Below are 18,518 nucleotides of genomic sequence, written 5' to 3'. Positions count from 1 at the left end.
AAACCCTACTTTTAAACCCAAACCATGTTTGAAACTCTTAGATTAAGATCTCGAAACGGTCCGCAGAGTCTCTAATTGAAACCTTAATTTTAAGGATTTCCTCTGTTTTGAAACCCAAAACTTGTTTGACACCATATCTCATATCAAATATTTTAAACTTTAACCCTGCAATCTTGCTTTAAAACCTTAACCGAGGTTTAAAGGACTCCCTTGAAACCCAAACAACAAATATTCATTATTGTTTGATTTAAGGCCGTGTTCTTAGAACTGTAACCCTTGACTGAAACAAAAACGCTGGCACTTTAACCTTTACCTGAGCTTCTTCTTGTTTTAATACTCTAAGCTGTATTTGAAACCTTACTCCCTGGTTTGACGGCTGTCTTGGAACCCAATTTTTCAAATATTTCTCTTACTTTGAGCACAAAGTTCAACTCAACACCATTAATTTAATCTGTAGCTAATGCTTACCAGTTTTGTTTTTTTTTTATCTGAAATTTGCGCTTGAAGGCACGTTAGCCTTAGCATCATTGCTAACTGTCAAACTGGAGTATGGAATTAGAATTTATTTGAGCTAAAATTTCAAGTTGAATCTGTAGCTATAGCTTGTAAGTCCGACATTGGTTCCTGTTCCAATTCCACTTGCAAAAAAAAATCTGAATTTTGCTGTCAAAAACACGCTAGCCTTAGCATCAGTGCTAGCTGTAAAACTCAAGCACCAACTCAAAATTTCTTATCAGCTATAAATTGGGCTAACTAGCAAGTTTGATGTTGTCTCCTGTAGAATTCCACTCAAACAACATCCAACATTTGCTTTTTATAGACACATTAGCATTAGCATTAGCATTAGCATCATTGCTAGCTGTGAAACCAATTTATTTTGACCTACAAATTAAGATTGACACCCTAAATTGAACCTGTAGCTAACATAAGCAAGTTTGATGTTGTCTCCTGTAGAATTCCACTCAAACAAAATCCAACATTTGCTTTTTATAGACACTTTAGCATTAGCATCACTACTAGCTCTGAACTGAATTTATTTTAACCTATAAATTAAGATTGACAGCCTAAATTGAACCTGTCGCTAACATAAGCAAGTTTGATGTCTCCTGTACAATTCCACTCAAACAACATCCAACATTTGCTTTTTATAGACACATTAGCATTAGCATTAGCATTAACATCGCTGCTAGCTATGAACTGAATTTATTTTAACCTATAAATTAAGATTGACACCCTAAATTGAACCTGTAGCTAACATAAGCAAGTTTGATGTTGTGTCCTGTAGAATTCCACTCAAACAACATCCAACATTTGCTTTTCGTAGACACATTAGCATTAACATTAGCATCACTGCTAGCTGTGAACTGAATTTATTGTGACCTATAATTTAAAAGTGACACCCTAAATTGAACCTGTAGCTAACATAAGCAAGTTTGATGTCGTCTCCTGTAGAATTCCACTAAAACAATATCCAACATTTGCTTTTTATAGACACATTAGCATTAGCATTAGCATCACTGCTAGCTGTGAACCAAATTAATTTGAACCTATACATTAAGATTGAAACCCTAAATTGTACCTGTAGCTAACATAAGCAAGTTTGATGTTGTCTCCTGTACAATTCCACTCAAACAAAATCCAACATTTGCTTTTTATAGACACATTAGCATTAGCATCACTGCTAGCGCCTAACTGAATTTGTTTTCACCTATAATTTGAAATTGACACCCTAAATTGAACCTGTAGCTAACATAAGCAAGTTTGATGTTGTCTCCTGTACAATTCCACTCAAACAAAATCCAACATTCGTTTTTTATAGGCACATTAGCATTAGCATCACTGCTATCTCCGAAGTGAATTTATTTTGACCTATGAATTAAGATTGACACCCTAAATTGAAGTTGTAGCTGACATAAGCAAGTTTGATGTTGTCTCCTTTACAATTCCACTCGAACAAAAACCAACATTTGTTTTTTTATAGGCACATTAGCATTTGCATTAGCATCAATGCTAATGTGTGCCTTTCAACTCTGTGCCTGCTCTTTTGTTTACGTACTTTTTTGTAGCCAACGTGAGCGTAAATCATTTGGTTAACTTCAAGTCATTTCCTCGTGCTAGCCCCTACTTGACAGGACATTGCGTAGCGTTTGCTAGCTAGCGCCGTCACCCGAGGCTGTTTAAATACGCGCTTTGAATTTTACCGGCGTCCGACTGACCTTTGAAAATGACGCCGCCATTTGTGCGAGACGGACGAGGTCCAATTTATAACCCGCGCTGCCAAAACTAGCGAAAAAAAAACATCAATTCGGCGCTAAACGCACGCCAGTCGTTTCCAATTCCCGCCGACGGCGGTTTCTATCCGGACGGCCGGGTTCGCCTCGGTACCGCCGATCCAATTTGACGCTAAAGCTGGAAAAATGAAGCATGAACGTTGGCCTTTTTAGCACGGGGCTACGTAGCGGCGGCGGCTATTATTCAAGGGATGACTGCACTTATTCGACCCGGTCCGCTAGCTAGCTCTCTTAGCCAAAAAAAAGCTCTTAAGAGATGAAAATGTCCAATTGAAATACGTTCTGGATCCCGCTTTGCACTTTGTAAAACGTTCTGAAACAGGGGTCTCCAACCTTTTTCACGCCAAGAGTTACTTTTTGGTTCTAATTAGCGCAAAAAGCACCCAGTTTCTTTTTTTCAAATTACAACTTGGCTAGATAGCTTGCTAAATAGCTAAAGAGGTAGCTTGATTGTTAGCTAGAATGTAAACAGGTAAAAGATTAAAAGCAAAATGAGTAAAACCCTTACTAAATAGTCAGAAAGCTAAAAAAGCTAGCTAGATAGCTGCAAAATTTAGCTTAATGACTAGCAAAAAATGAAAATTGCTAGTTAGATAGCATGCAAAAAATGTATAAAGCTAGCCAGACAGTTTGCTAAAGAGGTAGCTTGATCGTTAGCTAGAATGTAAACAGGTAAAAGACTAAAAGCAAAATGAGTAAAACCCTAACTAAATAGTCAGAAAGCTAAAAAAAGCTAGCTAGATAGCTACAAAATTTAGCTTAATGACCAGCAAAAAATGAAAATTGCTAGTTAGATAGCATGCAAAAAATGTATAAAGCTAGCTAGACAGTTTGCTAAAGAGGTAGCTTGATCGTTAGCTAGAATGTAAACAGGTAAAAGACTAAAAGCAAAATGAATAAAACCCTAACTAAATAGTCAGAAAGCTAAAAAAGCTAGCTAGATAGCTACAAAATTTAGCTTAATGACTAGCAAAAAATGAAAATTGCTAGTTAGATAGCATGCAAAAAATGTATAAAGCTAGCTAGACAGTTTGCTAAAGAGGTAGCTTGATCGTTAGCTAGAATGTAAACAGGTAAAAGACTAAAAGCAAAATGAGTAAAACCCTAACTAAATAGTCAGAAAGCTAAAAAAGCTAGCTAGATAGCTGCAAAATTTAGCTTAATGACTAGCAAAAAATGAAAATTGCTAGTTAGATAGCATGCAAAAAATGTATAAAGCTAGCTAGACAGTTTGCTAAAGAGGTAGCTTGATCATTAGCTAGAATGTAAACAGGTAAAAGACTAAAAGCAAAACGAGTAAAACCCTAACTAAATAGTCGGAAAGCTAAAAAAGCTAGCTAGATAGCTACAAAATTTAGCTTTATAACTCGCAAAAAATTTAAATTGCTAGCTTAATAGCATGCAAAAAAATGTAAAAAGCTAGCTAGATAGCATGCAAAAAATGTATTGATGTAGCCAGGACGATGATAGGCTCTGGTTCAGAGGTCCTGATGTGGTACTGCTCATTTTACCTATGGAATTGGCCTGAGATATGGGTCTACGGGCAGATAAATGTTTGCTTCATGAGGAACTTCTTGATGTAGCCAGGAAGACGATAGGTTCTGATTCAGAGGTCCTGATGTGGTTTGATTGCTTCTCATTTTACTGGTGGAATCTGCCTGGGATCCTCATCCAAAGGATAATTCATGTTTAGGGTTGCTTTAGGGAAGAATTTCTTGCCGTAGCTTGGAAGTCCAGAGGATCTGGTTTAGGAAGAACTTCTTGGTGTAGCCAGAGAGTTGAGAGGATCTGATTCAGAGGTCTTGATGTGGTACTGCTCATTTTATCTGTGGAACTGGCCTGAAATCCAGGTCTACGGGCAGATAAATGTTCCGAACTTCTTAATGTAGCCAAGAAGATGATAGGCTCTGATTCAGAGGTCCTGAGGTGGTTCTCGTGCTTCTCATTTTACTGGGATCCTCGTCCAAAGGATAATTCTTGTTTGGGGTTGCTTTAAGGAAGACTTTTGTGACATAGCTAGGAAGTCCAGATGATCTGGTTTTGGAAGACTTTCTTGACATAGCTAGGAAGTCCAGATGATCTGGTTTTGGAAGAACTTCTTGGGGTAGCCAGAGAGTTGAGGGGATCTGATTCAGAGGTCCTGATGCGGTTCTGCTCATGATACTGTCACAACAGAACTAGTCTACTCCTTGGTGTAGCCAGAGAGTTGAGGGGATATGATCCGGAGTTCCTGATATGGTACTGCTAATTATACCTGTGGAACTGGCCAAATAAGTTCTGAGCTTGTTTTAAGGAGAAAATTCTTGATGTTCTCAGAGAGTCAAGGGGATCTGGTTTAGGTTAAAAAAAACTCCTTGGACTGTTCTTGATGCAGTTTTGCCAATCTTACTAGTGGAACTCGCCTGAGATCCGAGCACTCCAAGCCCTGGAGCGAAAAAGAATGTTTGCCGGAGGACCTCAGGCAACTCCGACTCTCGGTTCCAGTCTTCCGTGGACCGTACCTCAGGTGGCTCCGTAGCCCCGCTTCCTATTTTTCAATTAGAAAAGCAGCCATCTGTCGTCCCACCTTGTTTTGGCTTTGCCCACCAATAATCTCATTGTTTATAGCTTCCTAGCATTTCCCGGGAGTGGTTTTTGGGGGGACGGGGGGAGGTTCTCTTATCGTCTTCCAGCCTGTCGCCGTTTAATTACACGGAGGGGCCCGACTTCCTCAGGCGCCCCCGGGCCAACATTTAATGATGCGGGAGAAAGAGAACAGTCCGTTTTATCTTCCTTTTTTTTATTTATTTAGCGAGCAAGCGTCTGCTTTTCATTCCCAGATTGTCCGAGGATGTCCCGCTCGTCTCGCCTTTCTCGTTTTTTTCTGTTTCCGATTCTGCCGGAGGGCGTCGACGCGGGTTTCACCTTCAGCCTCCTGATATTTTGTTTCTACGCTAAGAAATATGATAATATCAGACCAGGGAGGACTAGCCATTCTTTAAAAAAACTCAATTCTAAACTCATATTTTTTGCTAATGTAACTGCTAGCTGCATTAGCAGTTAGCATCCCTTTGGTAGCTGGCATTGCTCTAGCCGCTAGCATCGATTTAGTGATTAATGTTCAATTATTTAGCAGCTAATGCTAATATCAAGGCCGTTAAGAAATAATGCTAGCTGCTAGCTACATTGACAGATAGCATTGCTTTTGGTGGCTAGCTTTGGCTTTTAGTAAATAACACTAAATTATTTAGCAGCTAATGCTAATGTCAAGGACCTCAAGAAATAATGCTAGCTGCTAGCTACAGTGACAGATAGCATTGCTTTTGATGGCTAGCTTTGGCAGTGCGCTACACCATTTTAGTAAATAATACTAAATAATTTAGCAGCTAATGCAAGTATCAAGGACCTTAAGAAATAATGCTAGCTGCTAGCTACATTAACAGATAGCATTGCTTTTGGTGGCTAGCTTTGGCTTTTAGGAAATAATACTAAATCATTTAGCAGCTACTGCTAGTATCAAGGACCTTAAGAAACAATGCTAGCTGCTAGCTACATTAACAGATAGCATTGCTTTTGGTGGCTAGCTTTGGCAAAGCACTGAATCACTTTAGTAATTAATACTTAATCATTTAGCAGCTAATGCTAATATCAAGGACCTTAAGAAATAATGCTAGCTGCTAGCTACATTAACAGATAGCATTGCTTTTGATGGCTATTTTTGGCAATGCTCTACATCATTTTAGTAAATAATACTAAATAATTTAGCAGCTAATGCAAGTATCAAGTACCTTAAGAAATAATGCTAGCTGTTAGCTACATTAACAGATAGCATTGCTTTTGGGGGCTAGCTTTGGCTTTTAGTAAATAACACTAAATTATTTAGCAGCTAATGCTAGTATCAAGGACCTTAAGAAATAATGCTAGCTGCTAGCTACATTAACAGATAGCATTGCTTTTGGTGGCTAGCTTTTGCAAAGCACTAAATCACTTTAGTAATTAATGCGTAATCATTTAGCAGCTAATGCTAGTATCAAGGACCTTAAGACATAATACTAGCTGCTAGCTACATTAACAGATAGCATTGCTTTTGATGGCTAGCTTTGGCAAAGCACTACATCTCTTTAGTAATTAATACTTAATCATTTAGCAGCTAATGCTAGTGTCAAGGACCTTAAGAAATAATGCTAGCTGCTAGCTATATTAACAGATAGCATTGCTTTTGATGGCTAGCTTTGGCAGTGCTCTACATCATTTTGGTAAATAATACTAAATCATTTAGCAGCTAATGCTAGTATCAAGGACCTTAAGAGACAATGCTAGCTACTAGCTACATTAACAGATAGCATTGCTTTTGGTGGCTAGCTTTGGCAGTGCACTACATCACTTTAGTAATTAATATTTAATCATTTAGGAGCTAATGCTAGCGTCACTGACATTAACAGATATTGCTAGTACCGGTATTGTGGAATTTGCTAATCCTTCTGCTAACAGCCGCTACAAATAATACTAGCATTGTGCACAGAGGTGATAGCTGATTGAGCTCATATTTTTGCTAATGTAACTGCTAGCTGCATTAGCAATTAGCATCCCGTTTTCCTGTTGATATTTCCAGTCTGGTATTGTTCCCATTTATTTTTGTCCGGTTAAATATCGGTTTCCAGTTTTGTTCCCGTCTATTTTTGTCCTGTTTATTATTCTCTCCAGTTTTCGTTCCCGTCTTGTTTGTCCTGTTAATTTTCGATATCCTGTTTCATTATCTAGCCTGTCTGTCTCTCCCATCCTGTCCGGTATCGACCCCATCTGTTCGATATCTACTCGGGCAATTGGTATCGATCTCGTCGATCTCTGGCTTCCTGTCTTTCCACGCCAAACTGCTGCCTAATGTGCAGTACTCTTACTTTTCCCTTATCAGCTTGTCAACAAACTTCTGCCCCGCAAGATGTGGGTTCTGACTCTGTCCTGTTTTCCTGTTGGTATTTCCTGCCCTGTATTGTTCCCGTTTATTTTGTCCTGTTTCATTTCGGTTTCCAGTTTTGTTTCCGTCTAGTTTTGTCCCGTTTATTATTTTCTCCAGTTTTGGTTCCCGTCTAGTTTGTCCTGTTTATTTTCAATATCCTGTTTCATTATCCATCTGTCCCGTCCTGTCTGGTATCATCTCGGGCAATTGGAATCAATCTCGTCTGTCTCTGGCTTCCTGTCTTTCCACGCCAGACTGCTGCCTAACGTGCTCGATTTCCTGTCAAATAAAAGGCTTGTGTGAGAACGTCACGCGTTTGGGTCCTGATCCTGTTCTGGTTCCTGACAATTTGCTTCACAATAAAAGTACGTGAAAAAAATAGGAACAGTGTGACACCACGTATCAATAGTTCAATCTGAAATATGGTTTTTAGCTTCATCAACAAACATTTCAGTGTGCTTAAATAGTTGGATTAGATTAAATCTATATTTTCTAATTGTATTAGCTGTATTAATACTCGAGGCTTAAAAAAATGACTTTTTGTGATTAATATCCAGGGTTGGGTAGGGTTACTTTAACTTGATTACTTTCATTTACTTTTGGATGACTCCAATACCAAATATGCTAATAAAAGACAAGAAACTCAATAGGAATCAAATGATGACTCACAACACGCGGTAAGCTTTCTCTCCTGGCTTTGATCTCTTTGATCTCCGGCAAAACGAACATCAAATGCCACAGAAACAAAATGAAAATAAATCCAAACAGCTTGCCAACATTATTTTTGCCGTTCCGTGTGTTCTGTTACTCCCCAAGCCTGCACAAAATTTAGTAATTTTATTCCTATTTAGTTTCTTTTGTCTTTTATTAGCATATTTGGTATTGTAGTATAGTAATCCAAAAGTTATTGAAAGTAATCCAGTTAAAGTAACCCTACCCAACCCTGTTAATATCTTTATTTCCTGTCAAATAAAAGGCTTGTGTGAGAACGTCACGCGTTTGGGTCCTGATCCTGTTCTGGTTCCTGACTTTAGCCCTTTCCTCTTTCGCTAAAGCAGCAAGCGTAGTTTATTAGTCAATGCAACATAGATGATAGTGTTGTAGAAAATAAACTTGCATTTGTAGAATAGATTTGCATACATTTAGAAAGAAATGTAGAAAGACTTGCTTACAGTTGGGAGAAATGTTGTTTACATCTCGGGAAGGTCTCGAAGGACGAATTAGTATAAACAATCCTCCTCAAAGGAGGACAACAGATAACGGCAAAGGGCAAGGTGACATAAACTGGCATAAACTTAAAAAGACTTCCAAATAAGGACGGAACCCTGGGCATGTACACCGGGTACACGTGCTATGTTGAAAACTAGAAAGACACACGCATATCTTTGATTCGCTGAGTCTCTTGTTGAAATTGTGTATCAATAAAAAGAACTCCCTCTCATGTCATTTTGATTCCTGCATTTCTTTGAACACGTACGAGACGATTCAACAAATTGGTCTTATCTTCAACAATAGCAGCAAGGCCCACTAAATTCCAAGCGTTTTTTTCCCCCTCGATTAAAATCCCGTCCCCGTCTTTCCCGTTTTCGACCCCGAATAAAAAAGCGACGTTATTGCTCTTAAAGGCAAAGAATGACATTTGAATGGAAAGGACTTTATTGATTTCCATAGAGACGGCGGGCGGGCGGGCACCTCCGTATCTCTTAACCCCGATTGTTATTCCGTCGGCCCCCTTCGCTTCCACACGTGCTAGCTTGCGCGCACACACACCTGAGCTAGCTAGCATAAACCCCCCCACCCCAGACGGGCTTTGTGTCGCGGGACTGCGGCACGAATGAATTTCTCTTCACGTTTGAGCTAGTGTTTTCGGAATGGAAGGATCGGATTTCTTACATTTAGAATTTCCTCCTCTTCTTAAATATTTTAGACTACAAGTGTCAAACAGGCGGCCCGCGGGCCAGATCAGGCCCGCTAAGGGATTGAATCCGGCCGGCGAGACAACACTCAGAAAAGCGCAAGAGAAAAACAAGCTGCAGGTTGAAATAGGTCAACTTGATGTTGCCAAAGCCAGGTGCCTCTCACAGAGACACTCTACTTGTATTTATTTCTCTTTCTCTCTTTCTCTTTCTCTTTCTCTTTCTCTTTCTCTTTCTCTTTCTCTTTCGCTCTCATTATTTAGCTCTCCCTCTCATTTTCTCTTTTTCTCTCTCCCAATTTTTTACTCCCTCTCTGTCTCTCCCTCTCTCTCTATCCTTTCTTTGTTTCTTTCTCTCTATCTTTCTCTTTTTTTCTCCTTTTTGGTTTATTTTTTCCTCTTTATTTTTTTCTTTCTCTTTGTTTTTCTCTTGTCTTATCTTCCCTCCCACTGAATTTCTCTCTTTGTCTTTCTCTCTCATCTGTCTTGCCCTCTCTTTTCCCTTTCTTTCATTTTTTTCTTCTTACTTTAGCTTTCCCTCTTTTTTTCTTTCTTTTTTCTTTCTTTCTTTCTTTCTTTCTTTCTTTCTTTCTGTCTTTCTTTTTTCTTTTTTTCTTTCCTTCTTTTTTTTTCTTTCTTTATTTTCCACCCCTTTTCTCCCACTCTGTCTCTTTCACTCTCTGTGACTCTTTTTCTCTTCCTTTATTGCTCTTTGTCGTTCTCTCTCTGTGTCTTTTTAACTTCTTTTGCCCTAACTTCCTTTTTTCCTTTTCTCTCTTTTCTCTTTCTCTCTTCCTACCCTTCGTGCTTGTTTTTCTCTTTTCTCTCCTTCTGTCTTTCTATTCCTCTTTGGATTTCTTTCTTCCTCTTCCTTTCTTTCCCCCTCTCTCACGACTTCTGTTTTTATCTCTTTTGTTTCTCACGCTCTCTCCCTTTTCTTCTTTTTTCGTCCCGCCCTCTCTCCTTTTTCCTCCCTCTTTCTCTTATTTCTTTATCTCTCTTTTTCTTTCTCTTTAATCTACAAGTCCGGCCCCTGACAGAATGTTTCTTCTGTCTTGTGGCCCCCGAGTTGGACACCCCTGAGCTAATTCTTTACAGATAATGCTAGCATTGTACACACAGATGTTAGTTACAAATGCTAATGTTTATAATGGAGACTTAGCACGTAGCCAAAAACTTTAGAATTAATGACTACCGGTAGAAGCTAAATTCATGTAAAAATCACTGAGGCGACAAACAACACGAAGAAACGAGATTGTAAAGCGGGACAATAACCGAGGAGCGGAGGAGGGATAAATAAAAACAGGTGACATTGTCTTTTATGGACGGAGACGGCGAAACGCTGACGAGGGAGTCGTGCGATCGGTCACGCTCGTCCGTCTCGCTGACGCTAAGGTGACGGAGGACGACTCGCAAATAAGACGTATGGACGTCTCGCGGACGTCGGATTAATGCTCTCTCTTATGGAAAATTGAAAATAAAATATAAATAAAGTTGAATACAAAACGAAAATCAAATCAAAACGATTACAAGTGAGCTTATATTTAAAGTGGGAGACACAAATGTGGAACAGGGTAAGTAACACTGCATATTGACCTGAAAACACCATTCCCACTGTCAAACATGGTAGTGGTAGTGTTGTAGATCAATGGAGTTGGAGCTTGACATAATGAGGACACATTTGTTTAGGACAGGAAATTCCAGGCTTGTTTCTCCCGGGTCTAGATGTCAGCGAATGTTATTAATAATAACATTCGCCTTGGTTTGGAACAAGCTGTCAGGATTTTGGCTGTGTCAGGCCGACTCCAACGATTTTCTTGGAAATTGTGTAACTTTGGAGAATCGAAAGAGGACGAAAACATTCTGAGGGAAAACATATTCAATTCCTGGTAGCGTGAATTTTGAGAAAAACAAGCGCGTCATGGCGAGGGGACGCACTAGGCAACGTGTGATATTTCCGACGTGATGTTTTTGCTCCGGAGGGTATAAGAACGCTGATTGTCTCTTAGAGGAATGAGAACGTTGTTTGGACACTGATGAACATCGAAAACAGCTTCTCCTTCTCTCGTCAAAACTTCTCTGTACCTTTGTGCATTTTTCTGGGGCATATTTTTTAGGGATGCTATTGGACTGGGAATACGTTCAAGTTAACAATGGAAAGTGCTCGGCGGTGAAAAAAACCCGTTACGAAAAGGCATTCTCGAGAAATGTTGCTAAGGAAAATTTGACTTCATTGAATAATTTCCAAGCGCAGTTCTTACTTGTCGCGGTGTTTTAAGAAGTTGGTCCACCGAGATAGTCTCCATCTGGATGACCTCATGTGCGGTCCCTTCTCAAGGTTTCTTCATTTTCCTCATGTTGAGGTTTTTGAGTTTTTCCTTGCCCTCATGTAGGTTTTAGATCAGGGGAAGGTGTAATAATAGTCTGTGGTTTGCAATAATCTGTGGTCTGTGCAGACCTTTGAGATTTTCCCTTCTCAAGGTTTCTTCATTTTCCTCATGCTGAGATTTTTGAGTTTTTCCTTGCCCTCATGTAGGTTTTAGATCAGGGGAGGGTGTCATAATAGTCTGTAGTTTCTTTAGTCTCTGCAGCCCTTTGAGACTTGACGTGATTTCGTCCCAAAATAGCTTTCTGCGATTGTGTTAAGTCCATCCAAAATGGACCAAAATGAGTCCAAAAACAGTCGATTACCACGTCTAATGTCCTAAACCAAATAAGGTGTCATGGCCAGCATGGTCGCCATCCCCTGGGCACCAGCTGAAGCAGATCAGCTAATATGCGTGTCTGCTACCTAAGGGTGGGTTTTGGGTTTTGTGGGTGCTGGCTCATTGCATTTTCTGCATTGCATTTTCTGTCCGCATTTCCCGTTCTGTTTTGCTCTGTCCTGTTTTGTTTGAGTCGGAAGAAACCTGTGTTTGCACGTTTTTTGTTAAAGCCTGTTTGTTCTGTCTTGTCCCTGAGTTTTGGACGACTTTTATTTTACCAAATAAAAGTTTTGATCGTCAACGCAATTGAGTTCTCCCTTCCTGCCTCTTGCCTCCGTTCTGGTCCGGTCTCCTCGTGACATAAGGACGTCTTTTGGATGGAGCCTCTGCATAATTTGGAGGTTTTTGACAACTTTTCAACCAGTTTTGGACGAGAAGTAAGGCCCCAAATAGATGCCCAGAATGTGGATGTGTTTAGCCGGTCCAATACGGACCAAATTGTCTCCAAAAGATAGTCGTTAAGCTCGTTTGATGTGGTCCCAAAAAGTTGTCTTAGAATGTCTCGAAAAGGATGTTTTTTTTTTTTTTTTACTTTTTTGACTATGCAACTAAGAGGGACATCTTTGGGCTGTTGGACTCGGAGCAAAATCTCATTCTGGTCTTTTTTACACAATATGGAGCACCAAAATAGAAGTCTAGAAATTGGTTGTGTTTAATACGTCTGAAATGGACCAAAATGAGTCCAAAAACACATGTACACATGAAATCAAGTTATGTTGTTTAGTATAGCCCTTGTAGAATAGAATAGAATATGCCTTTATTGTCATTGTTACAACGTGGGATATATTGTAACAACGAAATTGGACGACTCCAGTTCCACATTTTACAGTGAGGATAATGAAACAGAGATAAAGGAACAAAGATCAATGGAGTCGGAGCTTGACATAATGAGGACACATTTGTTTAAGACAGGAAATTCCAGGCTTGTTTCTCCCGAGTCTAGATGTCAGCCAGTGTTATTAATAATAATAGTCTTAACTGTAGGGATTTTTCGAGCGTTAATTTTGAAAATCAAAAAAAAAGGATTGAAGTTAATTATTCTTTTCTCTCTCTCTCTCTCGCTCTCTCTCTCTCTCTCGCTCTCTCTCGCTCTCACTCTCGCTCTCTCTCGCTCTCTCGCTCTCTCGCTCTCTCTCTCGCTCTCGCTCGCTCGCTTTCGCTCTCTCTCTCTCGCTCTCTCTCTCGCTCTCTCTCTCGCTCTCTCTCGCTCTCTCTCGCTCTCTCTCTCACTCTCTCTCTCGCTCTCTCTCGCTCGCTCGCTCTCTGTCGCTCTCTCTATCTCTATACCTATATCTATATCTATATCTATGTCTATATCTATACACCACAGCCATATCCCCCTAGTGGGAGGTGGCCAGAGTCATTTCTGACTCTTTTTGGGAGATTGATTCAGAGGAGGGGATTCCCAGCCCCCTCGCTGGGAGTCATTAAGTGACCAAACCCCCCAATTCCAACCCCTAATGCTGAACGCCTGGCAGGGAGGCAACAGGTACCAACGTTTAAGTCTTAGGTATGACTCGGCCGAGGCTTGAACCACAATCTCCCAGTCTCTGGGCGAGCACCGTACCCCCAAGGCCACCGAGCTGGTTTTATTATTCTTTTCTGCAATCAGTAAATGAATTTGCCTCTAGGTGTTGCTGTTGCTCCACCCTAAATATGGATGCTAGTATTTCCTACACTGATAAAAAAATGTAATTACGTTATTACTTTGAGTTCTGATATGAATTACTTATCCCAAGAATAGGGATTCAATGAACCAGGCCAATTGAAATAGCACACATCATTTATGAACTAATGATAGAAAAAAAGGGGAGGGGAATGTGCCGGAGATTATGCAAGTTTTTGACCGCTGAAAGTGACTAGCATAAAAAGAAAGTTTTCCGTTATAATGCTAGTCAATTTGGGGAGATTTGGGAGGAAAAAAAACGCTCATTCCCAAGAACCAGCAAACACGGTGTTAGATCTGAAATTGTCCTCTTACTTGTTGTTGCGGAAGGATTTGGTGTCGTTCTCCAGATGGTCGTAATGTATGGCCAACGTGCTGACTTCAAGGCTACGGTGCGAGACTAACCAGCCAGGCAGAAGAGGCTGGCTATCGCTCAGGCAAATTTTTTTATACGGACCAGTGACGCTCGACCAGATCAAGTTTTATGGGTGTGGTCTTGTCTATCTGACACTCAGTATCAGGTGACGGTGTTTGAAAATGCTGAACTTGTTAGAAAGCCAAAGAAGTGAGAAATTTGAGTCATGTTCTGTACTGGAGAATGTCCTTCCAGACGGCATAATTACGTACGGTGAGGACAATTGTTTTATCAATACATTGTTTTGGATGTTTTAACTACATTTAAAACTTGTTATCAGATTTCATTATAGTGAAAAGGTACTGTCCAAAAGATAAGAATCTTCCAAAGTAAGGAAATACTTTATTCAATTGTAATGTTCAATATTTATAGTAAATGCGTTACAAAGTTACAATAATCCTATCATTTACCTTGTCCACATTTATTCGGTAAAAAGCTGTCTTTCGAGGGTTAAAAATCAAGACGTTTTTGGACAGGACATCATCATCTTTTCTACGTCTTTTTATTTACATTTTTTCTGAAATCAAATCCAAATGGGTGAAACATTTTAAAAAATCTAGTAGATTGTTTAGCAAATTTGAAGTGTCACTACCGTGGTGAGCGATGGCGGTGTCGGGAGCGGAACAAGCAGGTCAGTAGCCGGGACAGGAGAGCAAAAAAACGTGGTCGAGATCAGAAAATGGGTCGAAGCCGGGAAACAGACGGGAGCCAAAACAGAAGTGAGTCAGGGTCGAAAAGCTTGCCTAGCGTAAACTGAGGTTGGCAGACGGACTGACAACAGGTGACCAATAGAGGTGGGTTTAAATAGTGACAGGGAGCCAATCAGAGCCAATCAAAGCCCCGTTTTCTAGATTTGAACGATATACGTGGGGACCAACCCTCCTCGATAAGACATTTTGGCAGTCCTAGATTCCATATTTGGAATACAATCCTCTTTATTGTCATTGATACCGACATAGCGTACAGTCTTTTCGAGATTGGACGCGTTTTCAGTTTCAGTTGGACTTTGCTCGGGTTCGTCTCAATTTAGGACATAAAACAGAACTGAGTCTGCATATATAGGTAAACACGGTCATAAATATTGTCATAATGGGAACCTAGGTGTGCGTTTATGACCTATTCTGCCCCCGAGAGGGAAAAAAAATGGCTTTACGTGCCCTACATGTCCTTATTAGCGTCTCTTTCACGGAAGCTTTCCCGGCGTGGAAATAACATAAGTCACGGCTCGCCACGGACGACTAAACTTGTTGACCGCTCGCCACTTTGAGGAATTAGCCGCCACCAGACGCTGGCTTTTACACACAAACGCTCACCTTTCGCCGACAGGGTCACAAAACTGTCAGCAACTAAAAGAAATTCCTTTTTGAATGATGATTGATTTAGGACCTCTCATATCACGATGAAAGGAGTGATGCCGTTCAGATTTATGACCGTAATTATAAACATGTTTGCCGTTACTAAAATTCTCCAAATTCATAGAATTCATTACTTTTCTTTTATGATTGATTTATGACCTGTCATATCACGATCAAAGGAGCGATGCAGTTCAGATTTATGACCTTAATTATAAACATGTTTGCCGTTACTAAAATTCCCCAAATTCAAAGAATTTGTTTCTTTTCTTTTATGATTGATTGATGACTTATCATAAAACTCTCCAAGGAATCATAAAATGATGATTTATTTAGGACCTGTCATATCACGATCAAAGCAGCGATGCAGTTCAGATTTATGACCGTAGTTATAAACATTTTTGCGGTTACTAAAATTCCCCAAATTCATAGAATTCGTTTGTTTTCTTTTATGATTGATTGATGACTTGTCATAAAACTCTCCAAGGAGTCAAAAAATGATGATTTATTTTTGAATGATGATTGATTTATGACCTATCATATCACGATCAAAGGAGCGATGCCGTTCAGATTTATGACCGTCATTATAAACATGTTTGCCGTTACTAAAATTCTCCAAATTTATAGAATTCATTTCTTTTCTTTTATGATTGATTGATGACCTGTCATATCACGATCAAAGGAGCGATGCAGTTCAGATTTATGACCGTAATTATAAACATGTTTGTGAGCAATGCAGTTCATATTTATGACCGTAATTATAAACATGTTTGTCGTTACTTAAATTCTCCAAATTCATAGAATTCATTTCTTTTCTTTTATGATTGTCATATCACGATCAAAGGAGTGATGCAGTTCAGATTTATGATCATAATTATAAGCATTTTTGCCATTACTAAAATTCCCCAAATTCATAGAATTCATTTCTTTTCTTTTATGATTGATTGATGACGTGTCATAAAACTCTCCAAGGAGTGATAAAATGATGATTTATGAGTGTGGCTGAGACGTGGTGAGAGTCAGGCCCTCCTCCGTAAAAATGTACATCCTTACTCGCAGATGATATGATGCAGGCAAGTATCATTGTTTTCATAACCCCTTTTCTTGATTTTAACAAGTCATAAACCATTCATAAAGGATAAGAATTCGAATTAAGTCAGTCATACATTAAAATCAAAACTCATTTGAATAATATAAGGGGTTCATAAATCAATCATCATTTATACTCCTTCGGGAATCCCCCGAACGCCCCAAAAGTCAGGGATTTCTATCTCAAGAGATTTATGACCCTTCCCTCATGTTGTCAATGCTAGTTTTAGTCCTTTTCAACTACAACTGCCAATGCAAAGGATGCAATGCAGGCAAGTATCATTATTTTCATCACCCCTTTTCTTGATTTTAACAAGTCATAAATCATTCATAAAGAATAAGAATTCGAATCAAGTCAGTCAAACATTAAAATCATAACTCATTTGAATAATATGAGAGGTCATGAATCAATCATTAGGGAATCCCACGAATTTGCGGAACGCCCCAAAAATCAGGGATTTCTATCTCGAGAGATTTATGACCCTTCCCTCACGTTGTCAACGCTAGTTTTATTCCTTTTTTAACGGCAACTGCTGACTTGCTGAATTTTCAAAATCATTTTAGTCTTTTGTGCGTTTCTGTTTGTGAGTAGAGGGTCTTTGTCTCCCGTCCGGAAAGGGCTTCTTTATTTTGCACGATAAAGCGATCGGGAGCGCTTTTTCCCGTCGATCCCGATTGCTTATTGATCACGCGATCGATAGCTCAGCCGCGTGTCGTCTTTTGTTTTCTCACCGATGTGCGGTTATTGACAAAAACGACTCATTTAATGCTTAGCGATGGGGAGGAAAACGCTTTAGAATCATTTTATAATACAAATAGTTCACTTGAACCGAAAAAAAACCCGAAAATGAGAGTCATAATGGGAAGTAATTTAAGTTCGATCCTCAAAAAGTCGTTTCAGTCATATTATATAATACTTTTTGACTATAATACGTAGATTTAGATTTTAAAGTCCCATGATGGCCTACAACCTCTCTTTTTAATGGTGCTTGATGTCTCTATATGGCGTTGTGCAATAAAAACAAGTGCTAAATGCACAAGGAAGAATACAAGCTCGCCTTTCAAGAAAACAGGAAAGACTATAAAGGATAAAAAAGAGAAAAGAGAGGAAAAACACGAACATTCTAAAAGAAAAATGAAAAAAAAAGAAAAAACCTGAAGAAAAAGGAAATCAAGGTGAGAAGTAAAAAGGAAAAGGGAAAAAAAATGAAAATACAAAAAGAGAAAAAAGACAGAAAACAGGAGAGAAAAGAGAAAAGAGGAAGTAAAAAGGAAAAATAACAAAAAGTAAGAAAAAGAAACCATGAAAAACAACTGAAAATGAGAAATATAAATAAGAAAAGAAAGGAAAAAAGGAAAAGACAAAATACTAAAAGAAAAAAGACAAAAGAGAAAAAAATAAAGAAAAGGGAAAAACATAAAAAGAAAGAGAAAAAAGGATAAGGGGAAAATATGAAAAAATGAAAAGGGAAATAAGGGGGAAAGAAAAGAGAAAAAGGGAAACAAATGAAAGGAAAAAGTAAATAAAGAAGAGAAAAAAAGGAAAAAAAATAACACAAATAATACATTAAATGAGCAAAAATGATCTTACACTTAACTTTTTTTTCATTAAGTCCTATTTTTTCCATTTTTTGTGTTAAAAACAAATAATTAGAATTATGTGTGAACAAAAGAAAAGAAGAAAAAATATTTTCTTATGTAGTATTTAAAAAGATGTGAGTTCCTATGATGGTTCATATATTTTTGCTTATGATTTAAATCAATATATATATATATATATTTTTTTTTAATTAATGAAAGACATTTTTCTTTTACCACTGGGCGGTGTTAAATAAAAGAATTTGAAATGATCAAAATATTCAAACTCCAGTTGGAGAACAATTTTTTCCATTAAAGGTACTCTGATTAGAAAAGTTCCTTTATATTTGGGCTGTAAAGTGGCCAAAATTTGCAGTTTTTATCACTGAATATTCTGGGCACAAATGTACCTGGGAACAATGTTTTGTCAAATAAATACGAATTTCTCGACCTTAAGTATTAAAAAAATGCATTTAGACGGTAATTTTGTGTTTTTTGTGCTAAATAATAC

General features: G+C 38.7%; 1 protein-coding gene across 1 annotated transcript in view; it reads left to right on the top strand.

Annotated features, from left to right (window-relative positions):
- Positions 1-18,518, top strand: part of LOC148358976 (roundabout homolog 1-like) — a 362,675-nt gene that overhangs the window by 24,991 nt on the left and 319,166 nt on the right.

This window comes from Urocampus carinirostris, chromosome 10, assembly GCF_059441175.1.
Source record: "Urocampus carinirostris isolate Australia breed hairy pipefish chromosome 10, RoL_Ucar_1.0, whole genome shotgun sequence".
Classification (NCBI taxonomy): Eukaryota; Metazoa; Chordata; class Actinopteri; order Syngnathiformes; family Syngnathidae; genus Urocampus; species Urocampus carinirostris.
This window is presented reverse-complemented; position numbering and strand designations above follow the sequence as displayed.